At 35.6% G+C, this 20,760-nt stretch overlaps 1 non-coding gene across 1 annotated transcript; it reads right to left on the bottom strand.

Moving 5' to 3' along the window:
- Positions 1 to 14,476: 14,476 nt before the first annotated feature.
- On the bottom strand, positions 14,477 to 14,583 carry LOC113860276. Its single transcript, XR_003503731.1, has one exon. It is a non-coding gene; the product is annotated as a small nucleolar RNA R71 (small nucleolar RNA).
- Positions 14,584 to 20,760: the final 6,177 nt, after the last annotated feature.

Here is a 20,760-nt window from a genome sequence, read left to right on the forward strand (position 1 = left end):
TCTTAAGTTAATGCAAATTCAAACTTTCTACAATGCGATGAATGTTGTAACACCCAAAAAATTATCCCCTTCTTATGCGCACGCACACGCACGCGCGCGCGCACACACACACACACACATATATATATATATATATATATATATATATAAACGTGTTTTAATTTTGAATTTGACTTGTCCTGATTATTTCTCTTGCTATTCACCTATTTTTTGATGTAGTTAAAAAATATTCGTGCCTAAAATTCTGTTACGTTAATATTACATGAAATCCTTCTTGATTCATCCTTTTTATATTGAATCCCATTGGTGAGTTATGTAATACTTGGGTTAGCATGCTACTAGATTTTCTCCTTTCACCAAAAAATGCAGTCCCGGTAATCTATCATGAATTTCACAAATGGGAGAGGGCTGAGTATCACTTTGAGAAACCACGTCTAAACCTCCACAACGTCAAAATTTTTTTTACCATTGCTGAAATCTTCCACTTTTCATATGTAAAAACTTGCACAATATGGCAAGAGAACATTTGATCTCATTTTGTCCCTGCATGGCATGATTTAGGTTGTTTCTTTTCCAACTTACACGTGCATCCCACTCACATATCTTCTCAGTCTGCTAAGTGTAATTTCAATCATGGTATAACACCCAACTGTACTATTTCTTTTTCCTTTAGTCTTCAGCTCCGACTGTATGAGAAGGATGCAGAGGTATTCCCATGTTAATATGAGCTTTTTACCTCACTTATCAAACTTCAGTCCAAAGATGAATGTTACTGTAAGTATCACCTTATTCAATAACGAGACAACTGCAATATATGGATTGAGAACCATCTTTTTAATCACCATGACACATCCATCTTCTCTCCTTTCATTTTGAAGGTGTGGTACCCCATTTTGGAATATCACACACACACATTTAGGCATAGATGGCAGAGAAATTCCTACTCTTACCCAAAATCTTTGCCTGACATTAATTAATGTGGCATTCCATTTCCATTGCACGTGTAATCCACTAACATGACATTCTAGTTTTGAGGATTTTAGCCATACAGAGGTGAATTATACATTAGAAGGAAGAGACAAATTTAATTTTGGAATCCTGGTAACGTGGTGTGTAGACTTCGTGAAAATTGAAATTATCCCATCATGTTATACGACGTGTCCTTCCCTTTCTTTTCTTAGCATTACACCGCATTTCATTTCAGTAAAGAAGACCAAGCTGTAGCACCCTTTCTCTTACACATCATCCGCAGCAGGTAAGTTCTTTACCATTAATACTATCTTAGTGACTTGGGAAATATAACCAAAACTACCATTAAAATTGTCTAATCAAACCTAAATACACTCAAGAACTCCCTAGAACCTCTACCACCGAAACTAAACAAACGAAGAAGAGAAACAAAATGGATATTTTCTGCATGTATTCAGAAGAATAGCCTATGAACTAAAGAAAGAAAAAGCTTTTGGTTTCCCTAATTTAAAAAGACAACAACTCCAGGACCTTAATCTCTTTCCCTTTCTTTCGCGCTTCTTATTCTTTTCTGAAATTTGAAAAGTCAAGCTAAGAACTTCTCCTAGGTGAGTAGATTTCCAGCTTCACGTTACTAGATTCATATCTTCCCCTCTATAACTCTTATTTTCTACTTTCTTCGTGTCAATTGTTGTTCATGTTGCGTGGCAGGACCATAACATCCAAATTTGTTGTTTTTATCCTTTTCACGAAATCTTTGCTATAAGGTAAAGGGAGTCCATTACACTTAATGTTTTACATGTGAATGAAATCTATTTTTTATTGTAAGAATGAACGATAGAAAAAGAAGGAGGAACGTAAATCAGAACTTTAGGATTATTGAATGACTATACTTAGCTTTGTAAATGGAAATTTAGAGCAAAATGTTCATTGGAAGCTTGTGCATGCTAAATGTTTAATGAGCATTTCAGAATACGAGATTGGAGGACTATGAAACTAGGTTGCATGTGCTAAACATTAAGTCAAATTACCCTATTTTTATGTGAAATATCATTATTATTTTTACATTGAATATTTATGTGAAATTTGTACTTGTTGAGAAGGCAGAATTGACTTTAAATTGTAAGGTAGTTTAGTATATAGCCCTGCATGATAGGCGATTTGACAAGAAAAATAAATTTTGGTATGTGAAGTCATTAAAGTGTGAGGTGAGGATTAAATTTAGAAACAAATGTTTTGAGTGATCTGGTTACTTGATCTCGAGAATTGATGTGTGGACTGAATTGATAATGTATGAAATGAACGATGATGGGAGTAGGTATTGAAGGCTTTGTATTTTCCCTGTACGAAATAGTAAGGTACATTATCTTGAATTGACAATTTGGTACGGTACATTAAAATGATGAGACTTGTATTAGAACCATAAATTACGGACCTTCTTATCCCCCTTAATTTATGGTAAATATATATTATTGACAAGTGATAGAAAGTTGAAAGTTCATGTATTCAAAAACAAGATAGCATAAACTATTGAATGCTAGGAAGCCGTGAGATAAATAAACTTCAAACATTCTTGCAGATACTTAATATATATATATATATATATATATATATATAATGATAAAGAGGTATGTATATATATTTCATTAAACAAGAAAAAAAGGACCTCACGTATTTTCAAGTGAGAAGTAAGCAATTAAATAATTCATGCACTAGGGGAGATAAATTCAAGGCAAAAACCAAGAAAAAACAAAGTAAGAAAAATAAGTTAGGATAGAAGTAGAATAGTCCTATCATCATTGGACAATGAGATTCTCAATTAGGTATTAGTTATTAAGAAAATAAATAATAAGTTAGAGTAAGTAGATGTTAAATAATTAGGAGAGAAGGAATAATTGAGTAATAAGAAGGGCATAGCTATGAATCCTGTCACGATCCCTTTTTATAAAAAACCAAGAACATTATTTCTATACCATTTACTTATTTAAGATAGATAAATAATGGAGAATATAAGTGTAAAATTCACTTCTCATTCAAAATAAAACAAAGTTTCTTATAACAAATATCCAATAGAACAACATAATATTACATTTATTTTGTAATATTCAAAATACACAAAATTATACTACATAGCTCCCTCTATATGAGGTATCAAAATATAAGGAAATAGGACTTCAATGTAAAATTACTCGACTTTAGCTTCTAACATTTCTCCCGTAGCCCCTTAGCCTGTGAAGTAGATGCAATACCTGCTGGATCTGCTCATGTATCACCGTATAATCATCACAGTACACGCGCACACCACAGTATAGACAGAAATGCAAGGGTGAGCTTACAAAAATAAAATTAAATCATATATAGAGAGCAAAATATTTACTCGCAACAATAGTCCCATGCATTCCTAGCCCATCTAACGCATAGACATGAAAACGGTTTCCAACTGGTTTCACAGCCTAAGTAATCTAGAAGGAACCGAGTCGGTCCGGGAGTGACCCATTCCGATATCTGGATCCAGATAGCATAGCACAACAGCTCAGCATGAACTTACCGTTACACGTCTACCCACCTAAACATGTAACTCGGCTCTATAATTATGCAAAACATATATCTTAGCATGATGCAGCACCGCTAAAATGGTTTTAACAACTCATCTAAGACAAGTTTATAATAGATCAACATAAATATCAGCATTTTAAATCAATTAACGGTAGTTACAGCTTAGAAAATTATTTTTATTCAAAAGATCTAACAAAATCATATCAAAGCTTCTTGTAATAGCATACCAAACCGTTCAAAACTCCCCTTACCTTAGAACAGTAATTCACACCAGATCTACCGAATATTACTTGTTTTAATACAAGATTGACCGAAGATTTGGCTTTAGAACAAAGTCTCTCTTAAGAACACCATGAACTTCTATGAGAAAGAGAAGGGGAAGAGAAACGAATAGTGAAACTAACTTCAAATTTAGAGAAACTTACTTCAAATCTCTTAGAACGGAAGCAAAATCTTAGATCTAGATAGAAATCTAGGTTTAGAAAAGTTTAGTATGAGAGAAAATGGTAATATATGGCCTTGGAACCTTTGAGAAGGGTGGAAAAGTGAAAATTTCGTGTAAGGACCCCTATTTATATATATAAAAAAAATCTTGAAACTATTCACGCCGGAGTTACTGTTCACACTGCCTTAATGTTCATGTCGAAATACTGTTCACGCCTTTTGCACTATTCACCGACATTGTTCACGCATTTTGTACTGTTCATGTGTACTGTTCACATAGTGTTCATGTGCATTGTTTACCGACACTGTTCACTATTTTTTTTTTTGTTTTTATTTCAATCTCCATTTAAATCTATTTCAATACCAAATAATCCTTCAATTAACATTTAACAAGTACAAAATATTATAGATTGCTCAATAATAAATTACTGGCCTGAAAATTCTCCCCCTAAAAATAAATTTTTGTCCTCGAAAATTTCATCTCTCAGAGAAAAGATAAGGGTATAACTCTCTCATTCTTTCCTCTAACTCTTATGTGGCATCACCGGTGACTGGGTCTCAAACAACCTTTACTAATCGAATAGACTTGCCTTAAAGTTCTTTAACTCTAGTGTCCTCGATACGAGCAGCTGGGACCTCCACAATCAAATCATCTTGTATCTCCACAACATCAGGCTCGATTACATGAGACGAATCAGGAACATACTTCCTCAGCTGTGACACATGGAAAACATTATGCAGTCCTGACAATTGAGGTGGTAATGCTAATTCATAGGCTACTAGTCCTTTGCGATGTAATATCTTATACAGTTCTATGAACTTAGGCGTTAACTTCTTGGCCCTTAATGCTCGCCCCACACCTGCAGTGCGTGACACTCTCAAGAATACATGATCACCAACCTCAAATTCTAAGGGTCTTCTGCGTCGGTTAGCATAAAACTTTTGTTGACTTTGAGTAGCTCTCAGTTTTTCCCTGATAATTTCAACTTTTTCCTTAGTTTTCTGCAGCATTTCAGGCCTAAGCATCAAATGTACTCCATCTTGGAATCAACAGATAGGGGTTCTACACCTTCTGCCATATAGAGCCTCAAATGGTGCCATGTCTATACTCGAATGGTAGCTATTATTATAAGTGAATTCTACCAAAGGAAGCATATTCTCCTAATTACCCCTCTACTCCACAATACAAGTCCGCACCAAGTCTTCTAAGGTTTGAACAGTACGCTCGGATTGACCATCTGTTTGCAGATGATATGCAGAACTCAACCTTAACTGCGTGCTTATAAATTCCTGGAAACTCTGCCAAAACTTAGAAGTGAACTGAGGATCCCTATCAGAGATAATACTAGAAGGTATTCCATGCAACATGACAATCTCTCTGATGTACAATTCTGCTAAATTTTTCTAAGCTATAGGTCATGTTGATTGGCAGGAAATACGCGTTCTTGGTCAGCCTATCAAACATGACCCACACAATATTATGATTCTTAACTGTTCTAGGTAGATGGGACACAAAATCCACAGTCACATGGTCCCACTTCCATTCCAGAATTTCCATCGTTTGCAACTCTCCTGGAAGACTCCAGTGCTCCACTTTGCCTTCTAGCAAGTCAAACAAGCTTTAACAAACTCAGCTATCTCTCGCATTATGCCTGACCACCAAAACATCTGCTTTAAATCTTGATATATCTTGGTAACACCTGGATGAATGTTGAGACAATCCTTATGTCCTTCTTCTAAAATTTCTCTCTTTAATTCAGCATCTTCAGGGACACAAACTCGACCTTGGCATTTGAGAATACCATCAGTACCTCTACTAAAACCCTCTGCCTTATCTATCCCTAAGAGAAATACAATCCAACATAACATAGGATCCCACAAAACGTCTTTAATTTCCTGCAAGAAATTGTTAGTTACCACAATTCTACCACAATTCTGCCACAACTAATCTTTCCAGGTGATAAGTCAACATGTAAGTTCAGATCTCAGAATTGCTCTACCAAAAGAGTTTCACTAACTCTTAAGAAGAATGCTTGAACCACATTCCTGCTTAATACATCAGCCACCACATTATCTTTTCCTGGATGGTATTGGAGCTGAAAATCATAATCCTTAAGGAATTTCATCCAACGCCTCTGTCTTATATTTAACTCTTGCTGGTCAAACAAATACTTCAGACTCTTGTGGTCACTATATATATCAAATTGAGTTCCATAAAGATAATGCCGCCACACCTTCAGAGCAAAGACTACAGTAGCTAACTCGAGGTCATAGGTCAGGTAATTTCGCTCATGAGTTCGCAACTAGCAAGACACATAAGCTATCACCCTCTTATGTTGCATTAACACACACCCTAATCCCTGATGTGAAGCATCACAATACACCTCAAATGGTCGACAAGTATCAAGGAGAATCAACACTGGTGAGGTAGTTAGTCACTTCTTCAATTCATCAAAACTTTGTTCACATTCCTCAGTCCATACAAAGGTTGATCATGGCGAGTTAACAGTGTCAATGGTGCAACTACCTTCACAAATTCCTCTATAAATCTCCAGTAGTAACCTGCTAGGCCTAGAAAACTATGAATCTCTGTGGCTGTCTTCAGCCTTTCCCACTGCAACACTGCTTCAACTTTGGAAGAATCAATTGCAATTCCCTTAGCTGAAATAACATGGCCAAGGAATTTCACTTCCTCTAACCAAAACTCACACTTAGACAATTTAGCATACAACCGTTTCTCCCTCAAAATATTAAGTACAGTCCTCAAATGCTCTGCATGTTCCTCTGACGAACTAGAATAAATCAAGATATCATCAATAAAGAACTACCACAAACCGATCCAGGAAAGGTCTAAAGAGCATATTCATGTAGTGCATAAACACTGTCGAAGCATTAATGACTCCAAAAGGCATCACTATATACTCATAATGACCATAACTAGTGCAGAATGCTGTGTTTGAGATATCTTCATACTTTACCTAGATCTGATGGTACCCAGACTTCAAATCAATCTTAGAGAATACTTTAGCGCCTCTTGCACGGGTACTTATTGTTGACTGTCAATTTATTCAGCTTACGATAATCAACACATAATCTAGAACTTCTATCCTTCTTTTTCAGCATGAGAACTGGTGCTCCCTAAGGTGATACACTTGGCCTAATCCATTGTTTCTGCATTAGATCCTCAATCTACTCTTTAAGCTCTATTAACTCTTTCGGCGCCATTCTATAAGGTGCTCAGATACTGGCTTAGCTCTAGGAATTAAATTTATAGCAAACTCCACCTCTCTACGTGGAGGTATTCCAGGAATATTCTCTGGGAAGATCTTAGGTAAGTCCTGTACTACCGATATTGACTGAAAGCTTTGCTCAGTTTCTGCATTCATAATACCCACCAAAACAAAACAAGATACTCCGTCACCTAAGGATGTTTTTACTTGGCAAGTAGAGGTCAATTCAACACAGCCTTGCTGCTCAGGAAAGATTAAATACCTCTAGCCACAATCAATCAGCACACAATTGGCAGTTAGCCAATCCATACCTAGGATTACATCTAACCCTAACATCAGGATACAAATAAGATTTACTTTGTACCTTCGTCCCTCAATTACTATGGGACACCTAACACAAACCGTCAAAGTCTTGATTGAACTCAAAGCAGGTGTCGATACTACCAATTTACATCTTAGATCACTCACTGACAATCCTAAGTTTCTCACACAAATATCTCTAATCCACTACTCAGCCGCATCCGGCCCATTAACTTTAGTAAACTGAGGAGGATCATTCTTCTTGAACTCAAACAACTGCTGATATTCAGGAGAAGATACAGTTGAGGCAGTGGCTGCTGTTGCCTGTGCTGCAGCAGCGGCTTGATTTGCAGCCTGTTGCTGCTATATCATTTTTAGACTTTGTCTCACTGTGGCTGCCATAGCCTCCATGACGTGAGCTATTTGGTTCATGTCAGCAGGAGGAAGAGGGTTTACAACAGATCTTCTCAATCTAACCATCTTAATATACAGAATAAAACTAGCCTAGATTACAAACACTCAACACATTCAGCAATATCACAACATAGCTATATTTATATATTCAGCTTACGGAAATATATTCATATGAAGTATATCATAGCAATTTAATCAATTTAGTGCTTAGCATAACATCATATCAGCATTCTCAGCATTCACATAGCATAGCAAACACACGTATCTAAGCAATCATTTACAGCTTAGCTTAACAGCTTATTATTCACACAACATGACTCACCTATAACTCACCCAAGTATCATATACCCAAAATATCTTACACAGGTTGTGCCAGAGAACCGAGGTGATCAAGCTCGTTCCCTCACAACTTGGGGCTTAGAAATTTTGTTATATGATTCACAGCTAGAACCCACTAAATGCAATGCACAACTGAAGCCTAGTAACCTAACCCCGAAGGTTTACCTAGACCATGCTCTGATACCACTAAAATGTCACGACCCCCTTTTTATACGAAACTAAGAACATTATTTCTACACCACTTACTTATTTAAGATAGATAAATAATGGAGAATATAACTATAAAATTCACTTCTCATTCAAAATAAAACAAAGTTTCTTACAATAAATATCCAATAGAACAACATAATATCACATTTAGTTCATAATATTCAAAATACACAAAATTATACTACATAGCTCCCTTTATATGAGGTCTCAAAATTTAAGGAAATAGGACTTCAATGAAAAATTACTCAACTCCAGCTTCTAACATTCCTCCACTAGCCCCTCAGCCTATGAAGTAGATGCAACACCTGCTAGATCTGCTCATGTATCACCGTACAATCATCACAGTACACGCGCACACCACAATATAGACAGAAATGCAAGGGTGAGCTTACAAAAATAAAATAAAATTATATATATAAAGCATAATATTTAATCACAACAATAGTCCCATGCATTCCCAGCCCATCTAATGCATAGCATAAAACCAGTTTCCAACTGGTTTCACAGCCTAAGTAATCTAGAAGGAACCGAGCCGGTCTGGGAGCGACCCATTCTGGTATATGAATCTAGACAACACAGCACAGCAGCTCAGCATGAACTTATCGTTACATGTCTACCCACCTAAACATGTAACTCGGCTCTATATTGATGCAAAAAATATGTCTGAGCATGATGTAGCATCGCTAAAATTGTTTTAATAGCTAAGACAAGTTTATAATAGATCAGCCAAAATCTCAGCATTTTAAATCAATTAACAGCAATTACAGCTTAGAAAATAGTTTTTATTCAAAGATCTAACAAAATCATATCAAAACTTCTTGTAATAGCATATCAAACCGTTCAAAATATAGTTCATAGGCTAAAGTAAGCTCTCCTTACCTTAGAACGGTGATTCACACCAGATCTATCGAATATTATTTGTTTTAACACAAGATTCACCAAAGATTTGGCTTTAGAACGGAGTCTTTCCTAAGAACACCATGGACTTCAATGAGAAAGAGAAGGAGAAGAGAAACGAACGGTGAAACTAACTTCAAATTTAGAGAAACTTACTTCAAATCCCTTAGAACGAACACAGAATCTTAGATCTGGACAAAAGTCTAAGTTTAAGAAGGTTTAGTATGAGAAAAAATGGTGATATATGGCCTTGGAACCTTTGAGAAAGGTGAAAAGTGAAAATTTCGTGCAAGGACCCCTATTTATAAAAAAAAAAAATTGGTATTGTTCACGCCGGAGTTATTGTTCACACAGCCTTACACTTCATGCCAGAGTTACTATTCATGCTGACACTGTTCATGCATTTTGCACTGTTCACGACACTGTTCATGTGCATTGTTTATCGACACTGTTCACTTTTTTTTTAAAAATATTTTTTAATACCAAATAATCCTTCAATTAATATTTAACAAGTACAAAATATTATAGATTACTCAATAATATATTAGAGGCCTGACAAATCCAAGATATAATATATATATATATATATAGAACTTCACCAAATTGTAAGCTTATGGGACAGGAGGTAATAACAAAAGATCTAATTATGAATGATCTTCCTTGTAATTATAAAGTAGCGTACTTGCTGAAATTGTTGTGTAAAGATAAATTGAATTATAATACTTAAAAGACTACAACAAAATCATTCATCATATTTATGAAGGAGAAAGTGAGATCAAAGCTACAGTTGGCACAGCTGTAAGACGCTTATGTTAGGTTCAATAATGAGCTTTAGGGATGGCGAAAGGGGGTATGACCCAATGGTGCAGAGTAGCTCAAGGAGATAAGGTAGAATCCCCCTTTACCTCAAATCAAAGACCAATACAATCTAACGGTATAAAACGTCTTCCACGCACTATTTTGGCCTAAATACATGGAGGAAATCCATGTGAAACCGAAAGGAACCGAGAAAGGAGGGAAAAACATAAACCCTAGCCCTCACACTTACCTCCAAATGCTCCAAACGTGATTACAACCTTCAATCTACCTCCTAAACAACTTTGAAGGCAATTTAATAGGTGAAATAGGGCTGAGAATCGAGAGAATCAAAGCAGAGATGAAGAAAGAAGAGTGGGAATACATTTATCCAATCCTAAACCCTTCAAATACCCTTCTGGTCGTGATACTCTCGTTGTAGCGACAACCCCTCTCGCTACAGCGAAAATCACAGAGGAAACTGCACTCTGGTTTTCACAGAATCTCGCTACAGCGAGATTGGACCCAGAAATACACCCCTCTCTGTTGCTCTCTCGTTGCAGCGAGGGACCTCTCGCTACACTAAGAGTGCAACAGTTTCACGCCCTTCTCCCAGGACCTTCTCGCTACAGCGAAAATGCCTCTGCAGTACACACTAAGCCTACTTCTTAATCAATTCTGACCAACCACAAGTCAAACATGTCCAATCTCAGCCCAATATCGATATTCACAAACATTCACATACACATATATTTCCACCATCATCCAACACATACTCGAATACACAAACATATGGCAATTCATGTATATATATATATATATATATATATCAAATACACATTCAAGCAATAATTCACGTATTTATATTAATGATCAATAAATTACAAAACTCGGGACGTTACAACATACCATCGTACGATCATTGCAGCACACATACCAGAGCTTATATAAATAACAATCATAATTGTGGAGTATGAATATATTAAAATTATTTATACAACTCATACAATTCACAGCAATCAGCACAATAGTCTCAATCAATTGATGCAGATGCAACAATTAAGTTCCAACTGATTTCACAGCCTAAGTAATCCAAAGGAACTATTTTTGATTTGGGAGTGACTCATCCCAGTATCTGGATCCAGACACAACACAACTTAGCATTTTTATCGTTACATGTCTAACCACCTAAACATGCAACTCGACTCTAGAAGAATGCAAGTCAATACAATGCAACACAACTAAACATATTCTTAGCCTCAGCAATACAACTATATATATACTTTCACAATAAAATGAAATAGCTGACACTATTAATTAAATATTTCAACATATTAATCATCCTTAACACATATATCATAGCCATAATCCGCATAAAATATCACCACTTATCAACTAATTTTGACATATCTTATTGTAGCATTTCTGCCAATTTGTCATGATAACAGAAAGATCCATTACACCCACACATCAAGCTTAATACATCTGCCAAACACAGTCAATCCATTTTGCCATGCTTATTCTAGGTTCTATCCTAGGGTTTGTTCATACACCAACTTATTCACAACTAGGATAAGATTTATACGTGGCTATACAGTAACCAAGAAAATCATAGAGGTTATCTAAAGTAAGCTCCCCTTACCTAGAATGGGTTTTCCTTAGATTTAGGTTCACGAAAGATCTAAAGAAAGAAACAATGTTCACAGGCTTAGATCTTTGCACTATTGGAAAATAGAAATGATGAATCCATATTTTTACTGATATTTTAGCATAATTCTAACACATTTGATAAGAAAAATATATAAAGAAACCAGAAAAACTCAGAAAAAGAGAAGGAATTGAAGTTTTGTTTAAATTTGTAGTTATTTTAGCAATTATGGAATTTTTGATTAGGAATTAAGTTTTTAATCTTGTTTTTGAAGGAATAATTCGAGCAAGGTTCATGTGAATGGAGGCTTAATGACAAGGAAGAGGAAAGAAATAAGTCTAGACTCCCAAAAACAAAAGAACAAGAAAATGCAGAATGGGCATGATCACTATTGTTAGTGAAAGTGATCACTCCAGAGTTCAAAGAAAGAAGAAAGCCTGGGCGTTATCACTTTTATCAGCAAAAGTGATAGTTCCAGAGAAGCAAAATATCAGGAAAGCCTTGCGTAACCACTATTGTCGTCGAAAGTGATCGTTCCAGAGAGCCTTCATCTTGGCGAGTTGCGCGTAGTCACTTTTATTCATAAGAGTGATCACACGCAACTACTTGGGTTCTGCGTTGACACTTTTATCAGCAAGAGTGATAGTTCCAGAGAGCTCTCAATATTAGGAAAGTTGCACGTGGCCACTTTTTCTCATAAAAGTGTTAACGCGCAACCATAAACCCTCTGCGTAGCTACTATTTCTCATAAAAGTGATGACGCGCAAATCTAGGAAATTCTATAAATACCAGAAATGATCCGGAAATGGGAGATTCGGTTCATTTTCAGTTTTGTTAGTTAGATTCTCGTTGGAGGAAGTGAGAGAGAGGAGTGGGGAGTCAAATCTTGGAGCTTCATGAAGAGACATTGGAGTGGAGCACGTTGCAATGGCGATTCCGATTTTCTCCTTCTCTTCTTCTCTTTCTTTTCTTTTCTCTACTGCCATGGCTGTGTAATTTGTTCATAGTTAGGGATTGTAGATCTGAAACGAACATGTTGAATTGATTTTGGATCTGAATTTCAAGCTTTGGAATAGATTGAGTGATTGATTCTGCATTTTATGTAGTAATTGAATGAAAATTTGATTAACTAATTTCAGAGGAACTCTTGTCAATGGAAATTGAAGTTGTTCTTCAGATCTGAACCAATCACCGAGATTATAGTTTTCTTAGGGATAAGAAACTTTGATCTTGCAATCTTCTGGTTTTTTACACTTAAAGCAACATTGAATTGAATCAGATCTAAGGAATTAGAATGACTTAATTGAATGTTAGGTTCACTGAGTTAAGGAATTAACCTATGAATAATATAACGTGAAACTGATTGTCATTCTTTCCAATTGCTTGCTAATTCAGAACCTTATTGATTAAATATTGGAGTTTTGGTGAAGCAATTCCCTAGCTATGGTTTCTCTCTCTATTATCACATAATTGTTTATTCATTGTTCTGTTTTCTGCAAGTTCACTTTACTCCTAATTGTTTGAATTGATGTTATTACATGTTACAACTTTTCTTCCGAATTTTCATGGCTCAAATAGTTATAATTCTATGAAGTGATGCTTGAATCTAAATTCCCTGTGGAGATGATACTTGGATCTTAAATTTTACTCATTACTTGCTACAATCTTAGTGCACTTGCTAGTGTTTAGATTGTAAACAACAAGTTTTTGGCGCCGTTGTCGGGGAATTTTGAATTTCAATATCATTAGTAGTAGAAAAGTAGCTAGATTGAGCATTTATTTTGTTGTTTTGCTTTAAAATTTCTTTTTGCATAATTTTTCTGTATCTTGTGTAGTATTCTGCATAATATTGCTGTCTTCTGCATAGAGTTTTTACATTCTTTTGCATTTTCTGCATAATTTTGTTTTTTTTTTATTGTTCTGCATAATTGTAATTTCCATTCTGCATAAATTCTACATGATTTTATAATTCTGCAACTTTTAGATTTAAGTGTCTATATGCTTTTCTGATAGATTTTGAATGATTTCTGTTGTGCAATTCTGAATACTGATTGTAGTCTAATTTTATTTCATTGTGATTTGTATGCATGGTAAAAACAAGAATAAATCAATTTTGGTCTTTGATCATGACATAGACATAATCTTGAGAAGATTGAGAAAAGAGTCTAGAGCAGAAAAAGTCGTAGGAAGTGATAGTGATTTAGAAGTTGTCTATTCTCTAGAGATTCAGAGTAATTCTAGAGTGAAAAGAACACCTACACCTTTGAGACAACCAAATCCAGCAATAGAGATGGCAGAGCAAAATAGAATTAGAACATTAGGAGACTATGCAATTCCTAACATGCAAGGTTTTAACTCTTCTATAATTAGGCCAACTATCCAAGCCAACCATTTTGAGGTTAAACCTGCCTTATTACACTTAGTCCAACAAGATCAATTTTCTAGTGGAAATTCTGATGATCCTAACCTATATATTTCAAATTTTCTGCAGCTATGTGACACCATAAGAATGAATGGGGTTAGCGAAGAAGCCATCAGACTGAGACTATTTCCTTTTTCCTTGAGAGATAGAGCTAAATACTGGTTACAAGCTCAACCACAAGGAAACATTACAACCTGGACAGAACTTGTGAATAAATTTCTAACGAAGTACTTCCCCTCATCCAAAGCTGCAAAGCTGAGAGGAGAAATTACATCCTTTGTGCAGCAAGAAGGAGAATCATTGTATGAAGTTTGGGAAAGATACAAAGAATTGCTTAGAAGGTGTCCACATCATTGTATTCCAGATTGGATGCAATTGGAAACTTTCTACAATGGGATGAATGCAGCAACAAGAACAATGGTTGATGCTGCTGCTGGAGGTTCATTAAATACAAAGTCCTTGGAAGAAGCTCAGAGGATTATTGAGATGATGGCATCTTCAATGTATCAGAATTCAAATTAAAGGAATCAAGGAAGAAACTCTGGTTATGAAGCTAAGGTTTTGGAAACCTTTCTTGCACAGAATCAGTTGCAAAATCAAATGTTTTCAGAACAATTAGCTGCTTTAACTCAACAAATCAGCAACCTTCAAATAGGGAGTATGCCTACCAGTCAGCTAAGCTGTGATTTTTGTAGAGGAAACCATGTAAATGGTGCATACGAGGCATCTACAAGTGAACCACAAGAACAAGTGAATTATATGAATAATTTTCAGAGACAACAACCTTCATATCCCCCTAGATTTCAATTTTCGAATAATAGAAATCAGTAGTATTCTAATTGGAATAATCAATATTCTGCTGCCAAAAATTCTAACTCCAATTTACCTTTTTCTAATGCAGGTCCAACAACACAACAGTCTTATTTTCAGAGAAATCCATCCACTCAACCTCAAGAAAATCAGAAATTTTCCCAGCCTATGAATGAGAGGTTGATTGAGATGGAAGAAACCATGTTACAATTCATGAAGGTGACCCAAACAAGCTTCAAGAACCAAGAAGCTTCTATGAAGAAACTGGAAACACAAAGTGGACAGTTAGCTGAACAATTATCCAGCAGGGATGAAGGAAGATTTCCAAGCAATACAGTGATCAATCCTAAGGAGCAATGTCAAGCCATAATTACAAGGAGTGGAGCTGTTGTTGCAAGTCCTAAACCTGCAGAAAAGAAAGTCAATGATTCAGAAGAAAGGAAGATTGAACAAGATCTGCAACAAGGAAATTTTAAGCTATTGAAGAAAGATCATTCAGAAGAAAAAGTAGATGTTCCTATGAATTCTAAGAGGAAAACAAAAAAATAACTCTTTGAAGATGCTTGCAAGCCAATAGATCCAGAAAAATACAAGAGGTTGCCTTATCCATAAAAGGTCCAAAATCCTAAATAAGAGGAACAATTTGAAAGGTTTATGAATGTCTTTAAGAAATTACAGATTAACATTCCTTTTGCAGAAGCTTTGGGGCAAATGCCTTCATATGCAAAATTTATGAAAGAACTACTTTCCAGAAAAAGGAAGCTAGAGCACGACAAAACAGTACCTTTGACAGAGGAGTGCAGTGCCATTCTCAAGAGAAAGCTTCCTCAAAAACTCAAAGATCCTGGATCATTCAGCATTCCTTGTGAAATAGGAAACTGCACTATGGGAAGAGCATTGTGTGACTTGGGAGCAAGCATAAATTTGATGTCATTGGCTGTTCTGTAGAAACTTGGCATAGAGGAAGTGAAGCCCACCAACATCACACTACAGCTAGCTGATAGATCATACACTTATCCATATGGAGTTGTTGAAGATTTGTTAGTTAAAATTGACAAGTTCATTTTTCCTGCAGATTTTGTAATTTTGGACATGGAAGTGGATGCTAATATTCCATTGATATTAGGAAGACCATTCCTTGCAACAGGAAGAGCTTTAATAGATGTACAGAAAGGTGAACTTATTCTTCGAGTTCAAGATGAGAAGATGGTATTTAATGTATTTGAAGCTTTAAAATATCCTTTGGAAGATAGTACATGTATGAAGATAGACATTTTAGATTCTATTATTCCACATTATTCTATTAATGAGTTTGATGAAAATGTTGTGTTAGAAGAAATAATATCTGCAGGAAATGTCAAGTCTGAAATTCTGAGTGAAGAATACATTATGGAAGTGCAACAATAATTGGAAGCCCTGCCAATTCAAAAATCTACAGAAAATTCAGTGAAGGAGAAGCTGAAAAAGGATGTTAAAGAAGAGGAAAAGTAGAAGCTAGAGCTAAAACAACTTCCTTCTCACCTGCGGTATGCATTTCTGGATAAGAACCATGAGAATCCAGTCATCATCAACAATAAGGTCAAGAAAGAACAAGAGGAAAAGCTGCTGCGAATCTTAAGAGAACACAAATCTGCAATCGGCTAGAGTATTACAGATCTGAAAGGTATAAATCCTTCATTTTGTAAGCACAGAATTTTATTTGAAGAGAATTTTAAGCCTGTTGTGCAGCCACAAAGAAGGTTGAATCCTGCCATGAAAGAGGTAGTTAAGAAAGAGGTCATGAAGCTACTAGATGTAGGAATAATCTACCCAACTTCTGACAGCAATTGAGTGAGTCCAGTCCAAGTTATTCCAAAGAAAGGAGGCATTTGTACCGAATGAAAAGAATGAACTTATACCCACTAGGACTGTGACTAGATAGAGAATGTGCATAGACTATAGGAAGTTAAATGATGCAACCAGAAAAGACCATTTCCCACTACCATTTGCAGATCAAATGCTAGAAAGACTTGCTGGACATTCATTCTATTGTTTCCTTGATGGTTATTCAGGATACAACCAAATAGCAGTGGATCCTTTGGATCAAGAGAAGACTGCATTTACATGTCCATTTGAAATCTTTCCATATAGGAGAATGCCTTTTGGTTTATGTAATGCCCCTGCCACGTTCCAAAGATGCATGCTTTCTATTTTTTCTGACTTGGTAGAAAACATCATTGAAGTGTTCATGGATGACTTCTCTATTTTTGGTGATTCTTTTGATGATTGCTTGGCTAATCTATCCACTATTTTGCAGAGATGTCAAGATACCAATCTGGTCTTGAACTGGGAAAAGTGTCATTTCATGGTACAAGAAGGCATTGTTCTTGGTCATAAAATTTCAAAAAAAGGAATGGAGGTGGACTAAGCTAAGATAGAAGTCATTAGTAAATTGCTTCCACCTATCAATGTTAAGGGAGTTAGAAGTTTTTTATGACATGCTGGTTTTTATAGAAGATTCATAAAAGATTTTTCCAAAATTGCTAAACCCCTGAGTAATTTACTTATAAAGGATGCTGATTTCATATTTGATAATAATTGCTTGCATGCATTTTCTGTTTTAAAAGAGAAATTGATTTCTGTACCTATCCTTGCAAAACTAGATTAGAAATTACCTTTTGAACTCATGTGTGATGCAAGTGATAGTGCAGTGGGTGCTGTGTTAGGACAGAGGAAAGATAGGAAATTGCATACTATTTACTATTCAAGTAAAGTGTTAAATCCTGCACAAGTGAATTACACAACAACTGAAAAAGAGCTTCTAGCTATTGTATATGCTTTTGATAAGTTCAGATCATATTTAATAGGTTCGAAATTGATTGTATACACTGATCATGTTGCTCTTAAATACCTTTTGACAAAACAGGATGCAAAGCCCAGATTATTAAGATGGATTCTGCTTCTCCAAGAATTTGAGCTAGAGATTAAAGACAAGAAAGGGAAAGAAAATGGTGTTACTGACCACTTATCCAGATTACCATTGGAGAGTTTAACCACTGAATCATTGGAAATAAATGAAGAATTTTCAAATGAAAAGCTGTTTGTAGTAGAAAACATGCCTTGGTTTGCTGACATTGCCAATTTTAAGCCACTCAATTCATCCCAAAGAGGTTTACTTGGCAGCAAAAGAAGAAGTTCTTCATGACAGCAAATTCTATGTGTGGGAAGACCCATACCTGTTCAAAATTGGAGTGGATGGATTAATTAGAAGGTGCATTCCACAAAGTGAGCAAGCTGAGATATTATGGCATTGTCACAATTCAGAATATGGAGGCCACCATGCAAGTTCAAGGACTGTTGCAAAAGTCTTGCAAGCAGGTTTCTTTTGGCCTACACTCTTCAAAGACGCCAAGAAGTATGTGGAAAACTGTGATAAATGTCAAAGAACTGGAAATATTTCAAGAAGACATGAGCTGCCATTAACCAACATCCTAGAAGTGGAGCTATTTGATGTATGGGGGATTGATTTCATGGGACCATTTCCCTCATCATTTTCACATGAATACATTTTAGTTGCAGTGGATTATGTTTCTAAATGGGTAGAAGCAATTCCTACCAGATCAAATGATGCAAAGGTAGTGATTTCTTTTATAAGAAAGAATATTTTTTCAAGATTTGGTGTGCCTAGAGTGCTGATAAGTGATGGAGGTACTCACTTCTGCAACAAGTATCTTGAAGCTATCTTAATGAAATATGGTGTGAAGCATAAGGTTGCTACTCCATACCATCCATAAACAAGTGGACAAGTGGAGGTTTCAAATAGAGAAATCAAGCAAATTCTAGAGAAAGTAGTAAACAGCTCAAGGAAAGATTGGTCAAAAAGGCTGGATGATTCATTGTGGGCATATAGGACTGCTTTTAAAACTCCAATTGGTATGTCTCCATATCAGTTAGTATTTGGAAAGGGTTGTCACCTACCCCTAGAGCTGGAACATAGAGCATATTGGACTACCAAGTGGCTTAATTTTGATCTGTCAGGTGCTGGAGGGAAGAGAGTTCTGCAGCTGCACGAATTGGAGGAATTCAGACAGCAAGCTTATGAGAATGCAAAGTGGTACAAAGAATGAACTAAGAGAATCCATGACAAGTTCATTCTGCAAAAAGATTTCAGACCTGGATAGCAAGTATTGTTATTCAATTCTAGGCTAAAACTGTTTCTAGGCAAACTGAAATCTAGATGGTCTGGATCATTTTTGATTAAGGAGACTTCTCCCTTTGGAGCAATCCTTATAGAAGATCAGAAAATAGGGAGAGAATTCAAAGTCAATGGCCAAAGATTAAAGATCTATCATGGATAAGAGTTTACAAGGAACATCTCATGCTTGAAATTGGTTCCTCTTGAGTGAGGAACAACTAATGTCAAGCTAGTGACATTAAATAAGCGTTTGTGAGAGTCAACTCACATTTCTAACCCATTTTAAGTTTTTTTATAGTATTTTAGAATTTTGCGTATTCATATTTTGTAATTTTCTGTTGTTCTGCAAATATTCTGCAAAAATATTGCTGAATCTAATTTTCTGAGGTGCAACTGGATACTTAAATTGAGAATTGATGTGGTGAATGTGTATTTGAATGTTTAAAATTTTGCATAATCAGATTTTACAACTTTCTGAAATTTCTGCAAATTGATTTTGCTGCATATCTCTACTGAGGTGAATTGGTATTTGAATTGAGATCCAACATGTCTAATGTGTATCTGCAGAATTAGAAATCTGTATAATCATGTTTTGCAATTTTATCCAAGTTCTGCATATATGTTGCTACAGTTGTTTTTCTGAATTGAATCTGATAAATAATTAGAGATGTGGAATTGAGAGAAGTAAATTGAAGGATTAGAGTATGAGAAGTGAGTTAATTGAGAGTTTAGATGAATTTGATTAATGAAAGGAGTCACTATGTTGCAGGAAAGAAGCTACGTAGAGAATACATTTTGAGGATCTCTGTTGGAACAATCACTTTTATTGACAAAAGTGATCATGCAGAGGTATCAGGGTAATACGCTTCTCTGGAACAATCACTTTTACTGATAAAAGTGATTACGCAGAGACAAATGGGAAAACTAACTCTCTGGAATGCTTTCTTTTATTGGCAAAAGTGACTATGCACAGGTGAGTATAACCTGGACCTCTGTGCGTTATTACTTTTATTAACAAAAGTTGCAACATAGTTGCGCGTTATCACTTTTCCCAGTAATAGTGACACGGCGCTCCTTATTCTGAAAAATACACTCTCTGGAACATTCACTCTTATGAATAATAGTGATAACGCTGGGACTTTTAAAAATATAAAGGTCACTTTTATTTTCAAAAGTAGTCACGTGCTTAGGCGTTCCTATAAATTTTGCTAAGGGTGAATATGCACATACGCTTTTAAACCTAAAATTCCTTCCCTCTCTGAGAGCTCTCTAACCCTCAATCTCTGCATTGCGTTTTAGAAGATTTTTCTTCCTTGTTCCATATTCGAGCATCATTTCTACATCTCCAACCAAGGTACATTTCCTTTATTTTTGAAATCTGTGATTGGAGTTTTGTATGTGTTTAAATATTTTGGGGAAACTATTGAAAAAAAAAAGGATAACTAGGAATGTTCGAAGCATTTAAATCAATTTGGGGAATAGAAAATACTAAGATTAGGTTTTGCTGTAATTTGAGTTTTCTGAGAAGATTCACCTCTACATTGCACTTTTC

Source organism: Abrus precatorius, unplaced genomic scaffold, assembly GCF_003935025.1.
Source record: "Abrus precatorius isolate BTA unplaced genomic scaffold, Abrus_2018 Scaffold2, whole genome shotgun sequence".
In the NCBI taxonomy this organism is placed as follows: Eukaryota; Viridiplantae; Streptophyta; class Magnoliopsida; order Fabales; family Fabaceae; genus Abrus; species Abrus precatorius.